Raw genomic sequence first — 19,391 nt, forward strand, 5'->3', positions numbered from 1 at the left:
ACCAACCCCCCCTCTTCCTCCAACAACTCCCCCGAAGGGGGAAAGGTTAATTTTTTAAAAAACATTTTAGTCCGAAAATCTCCGAACAGTCGGGGGTGCTTGGTCCAGGGCCGGACCGAACAGGGGGTGGTTTGGTTTGAGTCTGAACCTTTGAACTGAACAGGTTTGATGTCGAATGCGTCGAACATCGAACCTGTTTGCACATCCCTAGTGCTTGCATGCAGAAGGTTCCAAGTTCCCTGCCTGGCATCTCCAAGATAGGTCTGAGAGAGACTCCTGCCTGAAACCTTGGAGAAGCTGCTGCCAGTCTGTATAGACAATACTGAGCTAGAAGGATCAATAGTCCATCACAATTCCAAATTAAAGCAATAGAACATGACACAGCACAATAAAAACAGTTGAATACAGCTTAAAACCAGAGCAGAACACATCCAATAGCAATAGAAATGAGATTGGATTCATTGAATTCATAGAATCCATGAGAGTGGATTTATTGTTTGTCATTGAAAATGAATCCACTCTCATTTGATACCAGAGAATCTGTACTCAGAACACCTCAGAAACAACAAAATCCAGTTCTTCATGGGCTTGTGGGTATGAGGGTGGTTGGCACCCTATGTGCACTACACCACCACTCGACCTGGGCCACCCCGGTGCCCCCCAAGTGGAGTTATGGGGCTGCTGAAATCTCCGTTATTCCTTATGGGGAAAATCTTAAAGACGTGCAAACTTCACAAATTCTTTAAAAATCAGCCCTTTGCCCAATCACTCTGAAATCCAGGTGGTAGCTTCCATGCAACCATTGGGCACTACCACCCACCACAATCCACCCTGGGCCACCCTGGTGCCACCCCCACTGGGAAATTATAACTAAGGCTGCTGAAATCCCCATTATTTCCTATTGGAAAAAGATTAAAGACTCATGAACTTCAAAAATCTTTTAAAAATCAGCCCGTTGCCCAATCTTTGAAATATGGGTGGTAGCTTCCTTGCACCCATTGGGCACTACCATGCACCACACACCACTCTGAGCCACCCCAGTGCTCTGAGCCACCCGAGTGCCCCCCACATGGAGCTATAAGGTCGCTGGAATCCCCATTTTTCCCTATGGGAAACATCTTAGAGATGCAAAAATTTCAAAAATTCTTTTGAAATAACCCCTTTGCCCAATTTTTTGAAATTTGGTTGGTAGCTTCCACCCATTGGACACTACCACCTACCCACTCTTTTGGCCCCAGGACCCTTTTTAAAAATCCAAATTGATTACAGATTCAGATTCCGAAAACTCGGGTACAAATCAAATCTTGGGTGATTCGGGGGGGGGGCTCAGATTTGGACCCAAAACAAGTAGGGATATTTTGATTTGGGTACATATTGAAACAAAAAAATCAATTTGTGCACATCCCTAATAGCTTTACTGTGTGCCCTTTTGTATTGACCATAAAATGGGTCTCCACTGATTTCAATGTCAGATGAATAGGAAAATGAAAATAAAGTGGCCGATCCATTACACAAGCTTTTTTTTGCATTAAAAAGTTTGCATAGTATCTCAGCCACGGAAATGAATTGTATACTGAATGAAATAAATGAAAACAAAAAGGAATGAAATGACTTGCTTTCCTTTTCCACACCTTAATGTTCCATTGTGAGTCTCAGCAAGTAAGGCAGTATTTAATTAAATCCCTAAAGGGGGAGCCCCTCAGCTCTCAATCCTTTCTTGAGAACAGGAATATTCGAGTGATACCTCCTGATGTCTAAACATTAATGCACAGAGTGAAGTCTAAACATTAAGACACAGAGTATGGGAAACAAATAGGAGGAAATCCTAATGCAGAGAGGCAAATATGATCTGATAGGTGGGATGAGACTCATAATTGGAATAGAGAACTTGAAAGATATATCCTCTTTAAAAGCAATATCCCCAACAGAATGGGAGGTGGGGTTGCATTGTATGTAAAGAATGCATATGTTTGCACAGAAAACTAGGAATCTAAGCATGAAACCCAGTTAAAAGGATCTGGGTAAAAAGAAAAAGAGAGAGAAATAAAAGCAATATAACTTTTTGTAGACTATTTCTCGAGGCAGAAAGGGTGGATGATACTTTCCTAGACAGATTCCCAAATACCTTTTTCTCCTACCTTGCTTCCACACTATCACTTCTACCCAGGTTTTCCTCCTACCTTGCTTCCACACAACCGAAAACTTGGAGCACACACAGTTCCCCAACTGGGATAGAACACAGTTTTTGATTGTGTGAATGACCTCAGAGTCTGAATAGGGCTCTGGAGATGAAATTATAGAAATCGAATGAATGAATGAATGAATGAAGTTAACAGAGACTAGGGCCATTCACACAACACACACTGCTTGTGTAAGTTCTATACATCGCTTGAAAGGCTTCCTACTTCCTCCTCCATTTCCTGTCTCCATCCCTGTCTTTCCCTGGTGAACCTCCTTGCCTACCTTCCTTTGACTGTTTCTTGAGCACATCTCGGGGCTATCTAAGGTATCAGAAACCCTGCCTCATCACCATTGTGCACACCAGCTGCTACACCAGCATCTGCTGCCCCATGCTGTTGCCAATCTTCCTCCCATCGCTTGACCAGCACTATTCACTCTGGTCCCACCTCTAAGCCATAGCAGGAACCCACACCACTCTTACATCTTTGGATGTTGCTTCCCGTTTTCTGGGTGAGTAAGGCACAGGGTGTGGTGTGAGGGACTGACGGTATCTCTGATTGTTCCACATGCTATCCCTGTGTGTCCATGTATGATGTATGCATGAACATGTGCTAGGAGAGCTGGTCTTTGTGGCAGCAAGCAGGACTTGTCCCCTTAGCTAAGCAGGGTCCACCCTGGTTGCATATGAATGGGAGACTTGATGTGTGAACACTGTAAGAGATTCCCCTCAGGGGATGGAACCACTCTGGGAAGCGCAGAAGGTTTTAAGTTCCCTCCCTGGCATCTCCCAGATAGGGCTGAGAGAGATTCCTGCCTGCAACCTTGGAGAAGCTGCTGCCATTCTGGGTAGACAATACAGCACTAGATGGACCTATGGTCTGACTCAGTATATGACAGCTTCCTATGTTCCTATGCATTGGGCCAGTGATGGACTGATTTTAGACCACCTTTTGCCATTTCTGCTTGTCATGTAAACCACTATCTCGGTACCTTCACTGACAGGTGAGTGAGGTTCAGCAGACTGCTCTGTGCAGCACATCCCATCCCTACATTTTCCCACTCTCTCCACTTTGAACCAAGCTCCAGACCCACCCCCTTCTAGGCTGTATCCCAGATGGACTCCACTGAGGCCAGGCTTATTGCAGATGACATGTTGTGTTTGCTGCTGTTGTGATCTCTTTGGCTTCATTCTGCTGGCTAAAATCCCTGCTTCTGCAAGGTCAGATGCTTCTGAATTATTCACTAGATCTGACATTGTGTGAGGGGCTGGTTTCATCTTCCTGTACTCAGGGGCACAAAACTATGCAGTCCCTCAGACTATTTTGCAGAGACATCTTTCAAGGTCAATTGAGCTTGCAAGGGGAAGCAAAACTGAAGTTTCCCAAGAGAAACGGTGTTCTCTGCCATTTCAAAGTGCTTAAAATGGGCACAGGATAAGAACTACCTCATCATAAAAAGCCCATTCATTTCTGGGGTGTCTTTAAAAAAAAATCCCAATTGACTTAACAAAGGGATGGGATCGAAACCATTCCATCAAAGGGATTTCAATACTTTCTGGGGTGGTTTTTCTCCCAATTGAATTCACATGGGAATGGAAGAGATTCCATCCCATCATAGGGAGTCTATTCATTTGGGGGTAGTTTTCTACCCTGTCATATTTGCATTAATATCATAAATACCGTAACTGATGAAGGGGCATATTTGTAGATATATTGTGTGCCAGTCCAGCTAAGAGTTGGACAACAAGAGCATAGCTAAGAGTGCAGTCGTTTGCTTATCTACACAGCTGGGGGTGGAAATCTACCACATAATCTGGATGAGAGTTAAACAAACTGCACTACAATTACAAGGAAACAGATTTAATTAGACATTGAGGATATTCTCACAATCAGTTGAAAGCAGGCTAAGGGAGCTTAGCCCGTTTTCCACGGATCGTGGGAACCACTGGGCTTGCAGGTGAGCCCGGTTTCCCCAAATCAGGTAACCTGTTGAAATACCCCTCCCCTTAAATGGGGTTAGCGGAGTGAGTGCTCTGCTAACCCTATTTTTTGATCGTGTATTGCTGTGGTGTGGCTCTGTGCCGCGGCAACATATGAGGACACCCCTGGGCTCGGGGGTCTCTCCACCATGTCCCACACACTTGCATGGGACATCCTGGAACTTCCGGGGGCCGCATCACTGCAGCCCCCACCGGCTCCGTGACAGAGCCGGCAGTTATGTGGGTGGCTGATCCCACCACCCAGGGCTGCAGTAGTGATCATCTGTGGGGAGAGCGGGCTAAGCCAGCTCTCCCTGCAAACCCCATTCTTGTGGGTCCCACTGATCATGGACTCACCTCTTTATGAAGAAGCTCCTAACTCTAAGAGCTGTTGGACACTGATGGGCTTTGGTGGTTTCCATAGGCTGAATAACCATCTGTCAAGGCTCCTGTAGCAGTTCCATTACTCAGCAGGGGGTTGTTGGACCAGAAGACATCCAAGGTCCGAACTCTAAAATCCCATGATTCTACAACCAATCATCAAAAGGCAGCAGTGGAGCACAGGTTGTAGGTAGCATTCTGCAAGTTGCTGGTGTTAGCCAGGAATGTTGGCTGGTCAGCAACCATGTGCTTGCATGATGGTATTGACTGAGATGCTTCCTGCCCCACATCTGACCATTTTTGGTAAAGATGAGTCATCTTCTCCCACTCGATTATCCTGCAATGATGAATGGTGGTTCCTGCTACCATTCCAGGACACTGACATAGGAACAAAGCTGTCATATACTGATTCAGACCATAACTCCATCTGGGTCAGTATTTTCTACACAGACTGGCTGTGGCTTCTCCAAGGTTGCAGGCAGGGATCTCTCTCAGCCCTATCTTGGAGATGCCAGAGAAGGAACTTGGAACCTTCTGCTCTTCCCAGAGAAGCTCCATCCCCTAAGGGGGATTTCTTACAGTGCTCACACATCACGTCTCCCATTCATGTGCAAACAGGGTGGACCCTGTATAGCTAAGGGGACAAGTCATGCTTGCTATCACAAGACCTCTCCTCTCCTTCTAAGACACTTAGAAGAAGTGACACTTCTAAGCAGTGAAATTCAAAGTGAATTTCAGTTGCTAGGAGAAACATCTGAGAATTTTTAAGGGAAGCAAAAAGGAAGTTTCTATAAGACAACTGAAATTTCGCAGGGGGTTTGGCACATTCGAAGGATTTGTATTGAAATTTCACAGTAAGTGAAAATGAATACCACGGTTCCTGACAAGGAGAAACGTGAGAATTTTCAAGGGGAGCCAGATGAGTTTTTATACGACAAGGGAAATTTCTTAGGCAGTTTTGGCACATCTCCTGTGGTTTTTTCCAGAATTATGCAGATAGCAAAACAAGGAGCTCATGATAATTCAAATATCAGAGGTTATATTCATCTACATATAGCCTTCTGCATAATTTATGGAAATGCTTGACTTTATCAATTTCTTTTCTTTCTCATTATCATTGCTGCAGATAAAAGATCAATCAGATAAAAGATCCAGGAGCTTTGTAGTAAAACAAAAGCCATCTTCTATGTTTAGGAGATTTAAATCATACTTGCAACTTGATAAAGGTGAAAACAGCCCTTAGCTCTTCCAGGACATAAATAAGGGCTTTGTCTGTTAGCTTCCATATTTCTTCCATTTGATGTAAGACTGCTTTATCCACTGATCATTTTGAGTGGCTTTTATTTTTGATGAAAAATGCAGAAGCAAGAGTGCTGGGCTTGGAGGATCAGGCAAGGCCTGTTAGATGCAGCATCAATAAATGATAACAGCTGGCAATCAGTAGTACATATGGGGGTAACTTCCAGACTTGACTACCACAATGCATCCTCTGTGGGGCTGCCTTTGTACATAGTCAGGAAACTGCAATTGGTATGGAATGCGGCAGCCAGATTGGTCTCCAGGTCATCTCAGATTACAGCCTCCAGGCAGGCATTTAGGGAAGTTATGCCTTCTCTTGATGATGTTGACATGAAGAAATAGGTTTAAGTGTCATCAGCATATTGATAACAGCGTGCACCAAATCTCCTGATGATCTCTCCCAGTGGTTTCAAGTAGATTTTAAACAACATCGGAGACAATATAGAGCCCTGAGGAACACCATAGGAAAGTTCAGATTTGAAAGAACAACAGTCTCCAAGTGACACCATCTGGAATCTGCTCATGAGGTAGGAGCAGAACTACTGTAAAGCAGTGTCTCCCACCCCCAATCCCCTCAGTTGTTCCAGGAGGATACTATGGTCAATAGTATTGAAAGCCACTGAGAGACCCAAAAGGACCAACAGAGTCACACTCCCTCTGTCAATTCCCAATTGGAGATTATCCATCAGGCTGACCAAGGTAGTCACCACCCCACAGATTTGCTGATTACACATGCACAAAGTTTGGGCTGAAGCCCAAAACTCAATTCAGCCCCCTGGCACATACAGGTGGCTACTTGCACTTTGTCCATCACTGGTTGGGCTCCTTTAAGAGAAACTGAGCCCTCTCAAGCTCCAGGGCCATCTTGGAAGATGTGCACTGCACATAACATAGGGAAGTGTAGTCCTTCCCAACACTTTCCCCATAGAGCTTTGTGGTAAAAGTGCGAGGCAGGACAACCCTTCCCAGAGATCTTCGTGTACTTCCAAGTGGAAAAGGGGAAAGACATAGCACAGAGGTCAGCAGTGTAGCAGGAAATGGCTCTCACGTTGAAGGTGTTTTGTCAAAATAGCCCCAACTTGAAAAATAGTGAAGATCATGGTGTTAAGTGATAGTTTCACTCAGCCTGACTCCTAAAGTGCTGAAATGGTGCAAGGTATATTAGTTTATTGTTAGATTCATACACTGCTTTTCATTAATCTCAAGCCGGTTTACATTTCCCCCTCAAAAAAAATACAAAACTATTAAACACTAAAACAATACAAATATCAAATTGGAACATGAAAAAAAAATAGAAATATATTTTAAAAGTTGACTGTATACACACACACACACACACACACACACACACACACACACTAAAACCATGAAATGTTGAAATGAAATGAACTTATAGAAACATTTGAGGAATGCAGTCTTTAAAAATGTCATCTCCTCCTCCTCCTCTGAATGACTGTTCCCTAGAACAGTTGGTCATGGAAACAACCAGAGAGAGGGCGACCTTGGACTTAATCCTGAGTGGCCACCACAACCTGGTCCATGATATCCTTGTCATCGACCCTTTAGGGAACAGTGACTATAGTGCGATCAAAGTCAGCATACATGCGGAGAGAATATCACCAAGGATGTCTTTGAATATCAGAAGAGGAAACTTCTCTAAAATGAGGAGTTTGGTGAAAAGAAAGCTGAAAGGGAAGATCAGGAGCACTACAGAATGCATGGAGTACTAGAAGCCCAGTTAGAATGTATACCAAAAAGGAGGAAAGGTACCACCAAGACCAGGAGGATGCCAGCATAGTTAACAGGTAAAGTCAAGGAAGCTATAAAGGGGAAGAAGACTTCCTTCCAAAATTGGAAGGCCTGCTCAAATGAAGAGAACAGAAAGGAATACAAACTCTGGAGAAATGCAAGGTGAAATACAATAAGGGAGGCGAAAAGAGAGTTTGAGGAACATTTAGCTAAAAGCATCAAGGGCAATAACAAAAACTTCTTTCAATACATCAGAGCAGAAGCAGGAAACCTGTCAGGGAGGCGGTTGGACCATTAGATGATGAGGGAGTGAAAGGGATTATTAAGGAGGATATGGAGGTTGCAGAGAAGCTAAATGAGTTCTTTGCATCTGTCTTCACGGCAGATGATACTGAGCATATACCTGTTCCTGAACCAGGCTTCTCAGGAATGGAGGGCAAAGAACTGAATCAGATAGAGGTGACAAGAGATGACATTCTAAACTGTCTGGAAAAATTAAAAACTAACAAATCTCCAGGGACAGACTGCATCCACCCAAGAGTCCTTAAAGAACTCAAATGGGAAATTCCTGCCCTCCTTGCAATATATATATAACTTATTCATACAATCAGACTCTGTACTGGAGGATTGGAAAGTAGCCAATGTAACACAGATTTTCAAAAGGGGATCCAGGGGTGATTCAGGAAATTACAGGTGGTTAGCTTAATGTCTGTTCCAGGCAAATTGATGGAAAGCATCCTCAAGGATAAAATTGTAAAGCACATAGAAGAACAGGCCCTGCTGTGGAAGAACCACCATGGCTTCTGCAAAGGTAAGTCTTGCCTCACCTACCTTTTGGAGTTCTTTGAGAGTGTCAACAGGCATGTGGATAAAGGTGATCCAGTTGACATAGTATACCTGGACTTCCAAAAAGCTTTCAACAAAGTTCCTCATCAAAGACTCTTGAAAAAAATTGTCAGTCATGGGATAAGGGGACAAGTACATTTGTTGATTGGTAGCTGGTTGAAGGACAGGAAACAGAGGGTTGGTATAAATGGAGAGTTTTCACAATGGAGGGAAGTAAGAAGTGGGATCCCCCAGGGTTCTATACTTGGGCTGGTGCATTTTAATTTATTCATAAATGATCTAGAAGTTGGGGTGGCCAAATCTTCAGATGACACCAAACTATTAAGGGTAGTGAAATCCCAAACAGATTGTGAGGAGCTCCAAAAGGATTTCTCAAAACTGGGGGAGTGGGCAACAAAATGGCAAATGCTGTTCAGTATTGGCAAGTTTAAAGTGATGATTGGCAAGTTTAAAGTGATGCATATAAGCGTATACAAACAAACCCAACTTAACATATACGCTGATGGGATCTGAGCTGTCGGTGACTGACCTGGAGAGGTCATGGTGGAGAGCTCACTGAAAGTGTCAACTCAATGTACGGCAGCTGTGGAAAAGACCAATTCAATGCTAGGAATCATTAGGAAGGAGACTGAAAATAAAACTGCTAATATTATAATGCCCTTATACAAAACTATAGTGCGCCCACACTTGGAGTACTGTGTACAATTCTGGTCACCATACTTAAAGAAGGACATTGTAGAACTGGAAAAGGTGCAGAAGAGGGCAACCAAGATGATCAGGGCCTAGAGCCCCTTCCTTATGAGGCAAGGCTACAGCACCTGTGGCTTTTTAGTTGGCGAGGTGGGGAGACTGAGGGGAGACATGCTAGAGGTCTATAAAATCATGCATGGCATGGGAAAAGTTGATAAAGAGAAAATTTTCTCCTTCTCACATAACACTAGAACCAGGAGTTATCCCATGAAATTGATTGCCAAGAAATTTAGGACCAACAAAAGGAAGCACTTTTTCACACAATGCATAATCAACTTGAGGAATTCTCTGCCACAAGATGTGGTGTTGGCTACTAATTTGGATAGCTTTAAGAGGGGTTTGGATAACTTCATGGAGGAGAGGTCTATCAATGGCTACACCTCTGAGGGATATAGGCCACCTCCAGCCTCAGAGTCAGGATGCCTCTGAATACCAGTTGCAGGGGAGTAACAGCAGAAGAGAGGGCATGTCCTCAACTCCTGCCTGTGGGCTACCCAATGGCACCTTGTGGGCCAGTGTGTGAAACAGGATGCTGGACTAGATGGGCCTTGGGGCTGATCCAGTAGGCTGTTCTTATGTCCTCATAAATTGACCAGCCAACTCAAGAGAACATGATTTGTTGGTTTGGGAACATGAGTGCAAGGAGCACTGAGCTTGCATGCCCCTTTTATCTCCTCCTCAGCCTGGGCACAGAGCTGTGATGAGGAATCCTGGCCAATTAAAACATAGCTCTGCACGGTGTCCAAACCCAGGAATGGGGTTTAACTGTGGATAACAAATGGCATGATAAGACCAGGATTCGATCCTGGTTCCTTGTCTTAATTTTCCAACTGAAGCTCCTGGGTTCTGATGTCATCCAAAGCCATTATTTTTTTAAAAAAATAAAAAAATCAGAGGTTGACGTGATGCAGTCTAATGGAGCCAGAACACAGCTGAGCCATAAGACAGCTCTGATGCTTCTAAAAACCAGCAGCTACACAAACATTTATCCCCATTCACAAATCCCATTTACCCCCGCATTTGCAAGAAACACGGAGGTCATTCACACAATCAGAAACTGGGGCTATTCACACACACAGGCAAAACCGGGCTAAGGAAGCCAGAAAAGGGGTTTCGGGACAGAAGAGGTGGCCAGGTGGTAGTGCCTCAATGAGTGCCTGCTACCACCCATACTGTATTTCAAAGAAATTGGTGAAAGGGGTGATTTTTAATTCTTTTTTGAAGTTTGTGAATCTTTAAGCTGTTCCCCCATAGCGAATAATGGGGAATTTCAGCAGCCCCAAAGCTCCACTTGAGAAGCACCAGGTGGCCCAGAGCAGGTTGTGGTGTAGTGCACATAGGGTGCCAACCACCCCCAAAATGGCAAGCCCACAGGGCACTGGGTTTTGTTGTTTTCAATGTCTGTGGTGTTCTGAGAGTAGATTATCTGGTAGGAAATGAGTGAATCCACTTTTTGGATTCTTTTCTGCCCCAAATCTGCCACAAAGACATGCAAACTTCAAAAAAATATTAAAAAACACCCCTTTGCCCAATTTCTTTGATATATGGGTGGTAGCTTCCTTGCACCCATTGCGCACTACCACCACAGCACACCACACTCTGGACCACCCTGGTGTCCTCAATATGGAGCTATAAGGCTGCTGAAATCCCCATTATTCCCTATGGGGAAAAACTTAAAGATGCGCCAACTTCAAAATTTCTTTAAAAATCACCCCTTTGCCCAATTTCTTTGAAATGTGGGTGGTAGCTTCCACCAATTGGGCACTACGACCCAACCCACTTTGGCCACAAAATGGAGGTCTGAATCTCCAAATTTTTCAGGTCTGAATCTGAAGTGTTTTGCTTTGTACCTGAATCTGGGTGATTTGTTTTGTCTACAAATCATCCGAACCAGCCATATTTGGGCACAAATCATTTTGTACTCAAATCGTTTCACACATCCCTATTCAGGAGCTGCACACACTCATGTTTTGTAGCTGTGTGTGAGGGAATCAGCAAAGTGGAGGGGCAGGAAGTGATCATCTAGGAGAGATGAGCTGAGTTGGGCAGTGCTTTCCTACCCAGCTCTTGTACCCAGCACTTTACTGAAGTAGGAGGAATTGTCATCCGACCCAGCTCCTCTCTCCCAGATGATCACTTCCTGCCTCTCCACTTGGCTGCTTCCCTCACACACAGTCACAGAATTGGAGCATGCACAGCTCCCGGACATTGGTAGGGTTCTTGCCCTATCCTAATCATAATTGTGTGAACTGCCTTTATAGCATGATAAGGATGCTGATGATCATGATAAGTCTAATGGGGAGGAGAGCTGGTCTTGTAGTGGCAAGCATGAATTGCCCCCTTTGCTAAGCAGAGCCTGCCCTTGTTTGCATTTAAATGGGAGACATGTGTGAGCGCTGTAAGATATTCCCCTTAGGGGAAGGAGCTGCTCTGGGGAGAGCAGAAGGTTTCAAGTTCGCTCCCTGGCATGCCAACATAGAGCTGAGAGAGACTCCTGCCTGCAATCTTGGAGAAGCTGCTGCCAGTCTGGGTAGACAATACTGAGCTAAATGGACTAATGGTCTGACTTGCTATAAGGCAGCTTCCTATGTTTCTGTGTTCCATAATATGATGCAACGAGGAATTGCACCTGGGTGGGTTTCAGGAACACGAATCTATCCTGTTCCTGAAACCGATGCAGTCTGAACCACTTGTTGGAGACATGTGATTTTTAAAATCCAGCGAACATTACTTTCACCAAAACAACCCTCCTAAATGTTAAAAAGTCTTTTAAAAAAAGAGAGAGAGAGATCCTCACACAGGGAGGAATAGTGCTCCCAAGGGCTCCACCCTACCTATGTTCCTGAACCCCGATCTTCAAATGCATGAGTCACAGCTAGATGTATTATGGCACCTCCACATATACTTCAACCTTAGCTAAAAGCATTCAAGGCATTAATATTCCATTCTTGTGGAGGAAAAGAGAGACATCTTGTCACAATTGGGCTGCAAAAAGATGATCATTGCCTCGTGCCTTCATTTTTAATAAATATTTGCTGTTTGCCTGCCAAAAAGCTGTAGGGTGCTGTTGGCCACCCTCCGTTTTCCTCTTCACATTCAGTCCATCACGCCCAAACTGCTAAACTCCACAGGAACTCCTCTTCTCTTTATTTATGCCATTCACTCTCCTTGGCTCAGCGGGGGCGAATAACCTGTCTGATATGCTGGCAGATGCTATTTTATTTTTTTGGAGGAAAGTGAATGTGAAGCAGACCTGGATTAGTAGTGGCATTTCCTCTTAGGGTCCACAAGAGTCAGCCAGACAGCTGCTTTAGTGTTCTTGTATGGGAAACATGCCCTCAACACTCAGTGCAATGTTCGTGCATATTCCCAATTCCCCCCGGATACCTGGGGCCATCTGCTAGGATGCACGGATGCCAAACTGTAACTTCATCAGTCCGTTCCTTGGTGCTCAGTTACCAGACAAACGTGAGGTGAGGTGACTAGCCAGCATGGCAATAACAACATCATAAGCTCACTCCGTTGTTTAACTTGGACGCTAGATCCCATTCATATGATGAAGGAGTGGGTGCATCTTCCCTTCTCAGGGATGCTCCTTTCCTCCTTACACATGCTGCAGCAACTGTTGGAATTTGACCAACCCCCAAATAGGCAAGCCCTGGATTGTCAGGAGTAAGGACCAGCCGGCAAGGCAGGAGCCAGGACTGAAGCTGAAAGTCAAAACTGGGGAGTTAAGCTGGAATTCAGGACCATGAAGCAAGCCAGGAGGCAGGAATGGAGACAAGAGTCAAAATGAATAAGTCAAGCCAGAAGTCACAGACAGGAATACACGAGAGCCAAGGAGACCTTGCTGCTTCATCCCCCGAAAGCCGATAAAGTTCTTATGTTCCAGGGGGATCCAACTGCATACCCTCCAACATTGCAGTGATGGAAACAGAGACATGCTTTCAACAGAAACAGAGACATCCTTTCATTTCATGGGCCACACCCCGTCCATGATATCATATCGGGCAGCAGGATCCTGACAAGGGCAGAAGGCTGACTCTCACCAATCCTCCCTTCTCTCTGTTTCCTTTTGGACTCCTCCCCCCCGCCAAATCCCACAACTAAGGATGTGCATGAAATTTGACCGAATTCCGTTCATATTCAAATTTAATTTGAATTGATTTGATTTGGAACCATTGAATAGAGTGGGGATTCATTTGAATCAATTCATAATGCTGGGAAAAGTTGAAGAAAAGAGAAGAGGATGACCAGCAACAAGGTGGATGGATTCGATTACGACAGCAATGAGAGAGTTAAAGGCCAATTTGAAGACATCCTGGAGAGAATCTATCTATGCTATGAGTCAACTTGACGGAACTTAATCAATCAGTTAATCAATCCAGTGCTCTAGGGACTGGATCTCATCCCGGAAGTCCTATCCAAAGAATGCCCCTGGGGAGAACCTACACAGGCCACTTCGTGGCTTCTTACAGCCTTGGTTGCTGATAAATAGCATTCCCTTCACAACATGACCCAAAGAAGCCTTACTGGCACTTTGGCTGTTAATTGTTATCTCCTTTTCAACCAATTCAAACATGAATTGCAGGTGGGCAAATGAGGAGCGAAATAGAAAAAAAAAACCCTATTTCCTAACATTCATTCATTCATTCATTCATTCATTCCATTTCTATACCACCTTCCAAAAATGGCTCAGGGCGGTTTACACAAAGAAATAACAAACAAATAAGGTGGAACCCTGTCCCCGAAGGGCTCTCAGTCTAAAAAGAAACATAAGATAGACACTAGCAACTGTCACTGGAGGTACTGTGCTGGGGGTGGACAGGGCCAGTTACTCTCCCCCTGCTAAATAAAGAGAATCACCACGTTAAAAGGTGCCTCCTTGCCATGTTAGTAGGGGTAACAGTCTGTGTTGCAGCCCTAAAGTTTATGTGCTCTACTGCAGGGGAAATGTCTTTCTATTGATATGGAGTACACAGCTAAGGGCTGTACAATCACATGAATAAATACATGTATAAAATACTCTTCCAGATCAAAATGTTGCTTTAAAAAAAAGTCAGGACAGAATAATGTCGCACGAGCTCAGTGCTATATAGATCCTTTGACATTTAACAGAAGCACTTAAAGCGACACCTGATACAATCATGAAGCCCCTAAAAAAGACAGATGGATTGGAGCAATAAATGAATGGATGGGTAGATAAAGAGAACTCTCACCCTGCATTTTATCTTGTCCCTGTATCTTTTTCACAATAAGCTCAAGTCCTAGGCTGGGAAAGACAGAACAAAGTGTTCTGGTTTCTGTATTTCCACCTAAAATGTCAGAACATTGTGATTCAGTTTAATAAACAACTATTTTTTTTAAAAAAGTTACAGTGTCTTGTTGGATGGCGATATTGCTTTTATTTTATTAATGTTCTTGGAATTATTTTCTTCCTCTCCATTTCCTTCAGCAGCTCATTTGATTCTGTACCTGGATTGGAGTGAGGGGGATCAAGAATGGCGGCTTTCTAAAACGAAACTTGGTTTGATCTCACATGTACAGGGCAGGCCTGTTGCCCCGCCCACTAGGTGAACTAGGTGGTCACGTCCATGAGCATGGAACTGGGTTTCCCAGTTCGGCTTGAATCCAGACCAGATTTGAGCCTCCTGGAGTGGCTTGGGCTCAATCAAATGGTCTCTGTGCACAAGCAGAAACCTGAACTAGGCCACAGCCTGGTAAGTTAAGCATGCTGCTCTTGCCTGGCCCAGGGCCAACGCCTCCCAGTTGGCCTTGCTGTGCTTGCTCTGTCTCCTTCCTGCTCGGGGGTAAGCCTGGGTTGTGGGCGGGGCAGCCAGACAAGAACCCGCACCTTACATGAGCTTAAGTCTCCAGATCCAAATGAATTACACCGCTGGCACTGAAGGAATTTGCAGATGTGATCTCAGAACACTGTAGTCTTTGAATACTCCTGGAGAATGGGAGAGATGCTGGAGGACTGGAGATGAGCAAACATGGACCATATCTTCAAAGGGGGTGGGGGGAGGAAGAGCCAGGAAACTGCAGAAATGTCAGCTTGATGTTGCTACCTGGCAAGTTCCTAGAGCTGATGATTATCATGCTGTATGATTACTAGGTATAGCACCATAGCAATAGCACTTACATTTATATACCGCTCTATAGCTGGAGCTCTCTAAGAGGTTTACAATGATTTTTTAGCATATTGCCCCCAACATTCTGGGTACTCATTTTACCGACCTCGGAAGGATGGAAGGCTGAGTCAACCTTCAGCCCCTGGTCAGGATCAAACTTGTGACCTTCTGGTTACAGGGCGGCAGCTTTACCACTGCGCCACCAGGGGCTCTGGTGGCGCATACACCAGGGGTATGTATGATATCATTTTTATTTTATTTTATTTTATTTAACCTATCTTTATACCACCCACTACTGAAGTCTGTAGGCGGTTTACAGACAAAAAAGAAGCCAAGAAATTTTAACAGTAAAAACATATAAAAGATCAAATTAAAATACGTATAAAAACTACCAAATAGCTAAAAAGCTTGGCTGAAGAGATGTGTCCTTAGCTGTTTCTATTATTATTATTATTATTATTATTATTATTATTATTATTATTATTATTATTTCTTGTTTACACAGTCAGACAGGTGTTATTGACTGGTTTGTTTTATCCAGACACCGAGTCCTTCCCAAAGACCTGGGATGGCTGAATTTTATTGCCCATGTTGTTGCTGTTGTTATAGATATCATCGCAGAATATAGGCCGTTCCCAGTAATGTTGCTTTTTGTAATTGGCTGATGGTGATTTCTATGGTCCCTATGGTGTTGAGGTGCTCTTCAAGGTGTTTTGGAACTGCACGCAGGGTGCCAATTACCACTGGGATTACTTTGGTCTTTTTCTGCCACAGCCTTTCCATTTCAATTTGTAGATCTTTGTATTTGGTGATTTTTTCTGTTTCTTTTTCTTCTATTCTGCTATCCCCTGGTATTGCTATGTCGATTATTTTCACTTGTTTTTCTTTCTTCTCGACTACAGTTATATCTGATGTATTGTGTGGCAGATGTTTGTTTGTTTGTAGTCGGAAGTCCCATAATATTTTTGCATCTCCGTTTTCTACAACTTTTTCAATTTTATGGTCCCACCAATCTTTGGCTACATGTAGCTTGTATTTTTTGCAGATGTTCCAGTGTATCATCCCTGCTACCATGTCATGCCTTTGTTTGTAGTCAGTCTGTGCGATCTTTTTACAACAGCTGATTAGGTCCACTGTTTCATCTGCTTCTTTACAAAGGCGGCACTTGCTGTTTGTGGTTGATATTTATACTCTTGCTCTTATTGCGTTTGTTCTTAGTGCCTGTTCTTGTGCAGCCAGTATTAAGCCCTCTGTTTCTTTCTTCAAGTTGCCATTCTTAAGCCATTGCTAGGACTTGGTGATGGCTGATTTTCCACTTATATTGTGCAAATATTGACCATGCAGGGGCTTATTTTTCCATTTTTCTGCTTGGTTCTTGACTTGTTCTTCCTGCTTTGTTTGATTGATGTGGAATAGTTTCTCGTTATTGACCATTTGAAGTGCATCTTCTTCACTGTCCTTGATATATTCTGCAAGGCCTCTTTTCTCCTCCTCTCCTGTTTGATGGACTTGCAGCATTCCTCTTCCACCTGAGCTGTGAGGGAGGTAGAGCCTATCGACATCACTGCGGGGGTGCAGAGCATGATTGATGGTCATTATTTTCCTGGTCTTATGATCTAGCTTCTCTAGCTCTGACTGGGTCCAGTCGATTATTCCTGCAGTGTATCTGATAAAAGGTATAGCCCAGGTGTTTATGGCTAGCATGGTGTTCCCACCATTGAGTTTGGACTTAAGGATTTTTCTAACTCTCCTGATGTATTCACTTCCCATTTTTCTTTTAACCTCAGTGTGTGTGATGTTATCAGCCTGGAGAATGCCCAAGTATTTATAATGTTTTTTTCTCTTCCAGGTTCTTGATCTTGCTTCCATTGGGCAGTTTTATTCCTTCTGTTTTTTATTATTTTCCCTCTGTTCATTATTAATGCAGCACACATGTTATTGTTGTTGTTATTATTACATTTATATCTCACTTTTCCTCCAAGGAGCCCAGAGCAGTGTACTACATACTTGAGTTTCTCTTTCACAACAACCCTGTGAAGTTGGTTAGGCTGAGAGAGAAGTGACTGGCCCAGAGTCACCCAGCTAGTTTCATGGCTGAATGGGGATTTGAACTCGGGTCTCTCTGGTCCTAGTCCAGCACTCTAACCACTACACCACGCTGGCTCTGCGGTGTGGTTCTAGGGGTGTGCACAGAACCGGTTGGTCCAAACTGGACCGGGCCAGTTCAGTCCAACACCCCCTCCCAACCCAACCCCCTGTTCAGTTCGGTCTGGGGTGGTGGTTCACAAGCTTAAATTTTTTCCCCCAAACTTACCCCCTCTGAGGGAGTTGTTCAAGCCAGCATTGGTGGTGGTGGGAGGTCCTTGGAGGTACCCCTCCAGCCTCTCTTAGTCAAAAAGTCCCTTCCCCCAGGTTCAGTGGCCATTTTGGAGGTTGCCGCACCTGCACAATGGCCTTTGTATCAAACCTGTTTGCCCATTCCTAGTTGTTTCCTAAAAGCCAACAGGGATGGAGGAGCTCTAATCTCATTGGGAAGTGTGTTCCACACCTCTGGGGCAACAACAGAGATGGCTCTCCTTTGAATCATCACCAGACAAACTGGCAGCACACTCAGGAGAACCTCCCCTGAAGATCTTAATCTTTTATCCCATGTTCTTTACCCTGCATGGAAGTAAGTCCTACAGAACGCAGTGAGACTTAATTCTAAGAAAAGATTGAGGATACCAAAATATTTAATATCATATTATTCAGCACAAGAAGCACAAATCATTCTCCATTGATGGAGATTTCTGGGCCAGGGCAGAATGAGGAGGACAGGCCAGACAGATATATCTTCTGTGTGTCTACATTTATGTTTGCTGTCTGCCTAGTGTGAGGTCTGTAGGTTAGAAATACATTGGATATTGGTCAACATAAGGGCCTTCATCTCCTTTAATCTCACCATGCTCCCGTGTCCTTTCTCAAATAGGAAACTTATACATTGGTCCATAGGAACAAAGGAAGCTGCCATATACTGAGTCAGACCATAGGTCCATCTAGCTCAGTATTGTCTACACAGACTGGCAGCAGCTTCTCCAAGGTTGCAGGCAGGAATCTCTCTCAGCCCTGTCTTGGAGATGCTGCCAGGGAGCGAACTTGGAATGTTCTGCTTTTCCCAAAGTGTCTCCATCCGCTAAGAGGAATCTCTTACAGTGCTCACACATCAAGTCTCCCATTCATATGCAACCGGGGCAGATCCTGCTTAGCTAAGGGGACAAGTCATTCTTGCTACCACAAGACCAGTTATTCTCTCCTCCATCTAGCTCAGTACCTGATCACGATACTCACACATCTTTAGATTTCCACAAATTTTGCTTTAGGTGCATTTTAGCAGCAACTTAAGGACATGTGAGCATACAAACCATCCGTAAGAAATTTTGCTGGTCTTATTGAAGCTCTCTCTCTCTCTTTTTTTACATTCCTCACATGCCTTGACTATGAAGGATCCTCCAAATTGAACTCAGTTTTTTCTCTAGGCAATTCCCCCTCACCCCTGGCCAGTTCCTTTATTGGATCATGTCCCACATTCCACTCTCTTGAATTCTGGTGTAGTGAGGAAATTTTCTCAAATTAATTCCAGAATGGAAGCTAGCACAGATTGCTTTAGCTTTCAGTTCCCTCAGGTCACATGCATCGTTTCTTCTCTTTAGTGTATATACATGCAAGGTAAAACACTAAAAAAAAACCCAGTCTCAATGCTTTTTTTGTATGATTGCCTTACTGGTCTTTTTTGTGGGGTGTTTAATGAGTGCACACAAGTACATAGGTAAGAACTGCATAAAATGGCTCTTGATGCAATCAAATATGCAATAGCATTGATGAGGTGTTTTGTGGTTTTTTTTGTTAGTGCTTCATCAGAGGAGAAGGAGGGAAGGAGACATGAAGGAGGAGGGAAGGAGACGTGAAGACAGTGGCCGATATATTGTGCAATGTTATGTGCACCTTGCAGTATGACATTTGCACAGTTGTGCAAGAGTGCTATTGCACTAAATGAAAGAATTTCACAAGTGTTTTTGTGCAACTGTGTGAACGTT

This window comes from Hemicordylus capensis, chromosome 9 (assembly GCF_027244095.1).
Source record: "Hemicordylus capensis ecotype Gifberg chromosome 9, rHemCap1.1.pri, whole genome shotgun sequence".
Taxonomy (NCBI): Eukaryota; Metazoa; Chordata; class Lepidosauria; order Squamata; family Cordylidae; genus Hemicordylus; species Hemicordylus capensis.